This window comes from Protopterus annectens, chromosome 5.part0 (genome assembly GCF_019279795.1).
Source record: "Protopterus annectens isolate FY-2018-M chromosome 5.part0, PAN1.0, whole genome shotgun sequence".
NCBI lineage: Eukaryota > Metazoa > Chordata > Ceratodontiformes > Protopteridae > Protopterus > Protopterus annectens.
Genome location: NC_056735.1, coordinates 374436281 through 374437086, shown reverse-complemented (window position 1 = coordinate 374437086; position 806 = coordinate 374436281).

The window sequence follows — 806 nt, the reverse complement described above, 5'->3', positions numbered from 1 at the left end:
AATTACTAAATGAATAGCACTGTCCCCCTCATAAAAATATCTATATAGTTCATAACGTAAACTGAGAGGTATGCAATAATGTTGCCACAAATTTGTTAAGGCCTAACTTCACCTTAGTCTGAAGAGAACGGACATTTTGTAAAATAGCCACTGCCTCATGGAATAAAATGCTTCCTAAGGAAGTTGAGCAAAAATGAGTGTACACTACACAGTGGGGTGCTCAGAATGGGAACTAACTCACCTTTTGAAACTACGTGCCACCTAGGATTAATATGTATTATATCTCACCAAAGACTAGTACAGTAGTAAGACAATCTACAGAATTTATAGTTTGTGCTATTGTCAGATTATTGCACCCGTCATTGTGACCTACATTTGCCAACAAAGATTATCCTAATAACTGAAACAGCTACTTTTCTGTTATCCTTAACTTTATATAAATGTTTACATAGCAGCTTTTGCCCAACACTTGTAAATAAGCTCATACAGATACCTATACACATACAGACACACTTATATACCCCCTACATGTACACTATCTTACTTTTATTCGCTCAGATCACAAGACTCAAGCTTTTGCACATGTACCACCAAAATATCCTTTCTGAGTACTCCACGCATCCACATATCAAAACCTTATTAGTCTTTTCCTTTTTAGATATGCTTTTCTAAACACATCTTTTTAAATACATGACAAATGTAATAGGCATAACACAACCTAAAGTCCACTTATTCTCATTAATAACCTATGATTTAGTCTTGTGTTTTGTAGACATTCAGTCATAACCACCAATTAATTATAACCA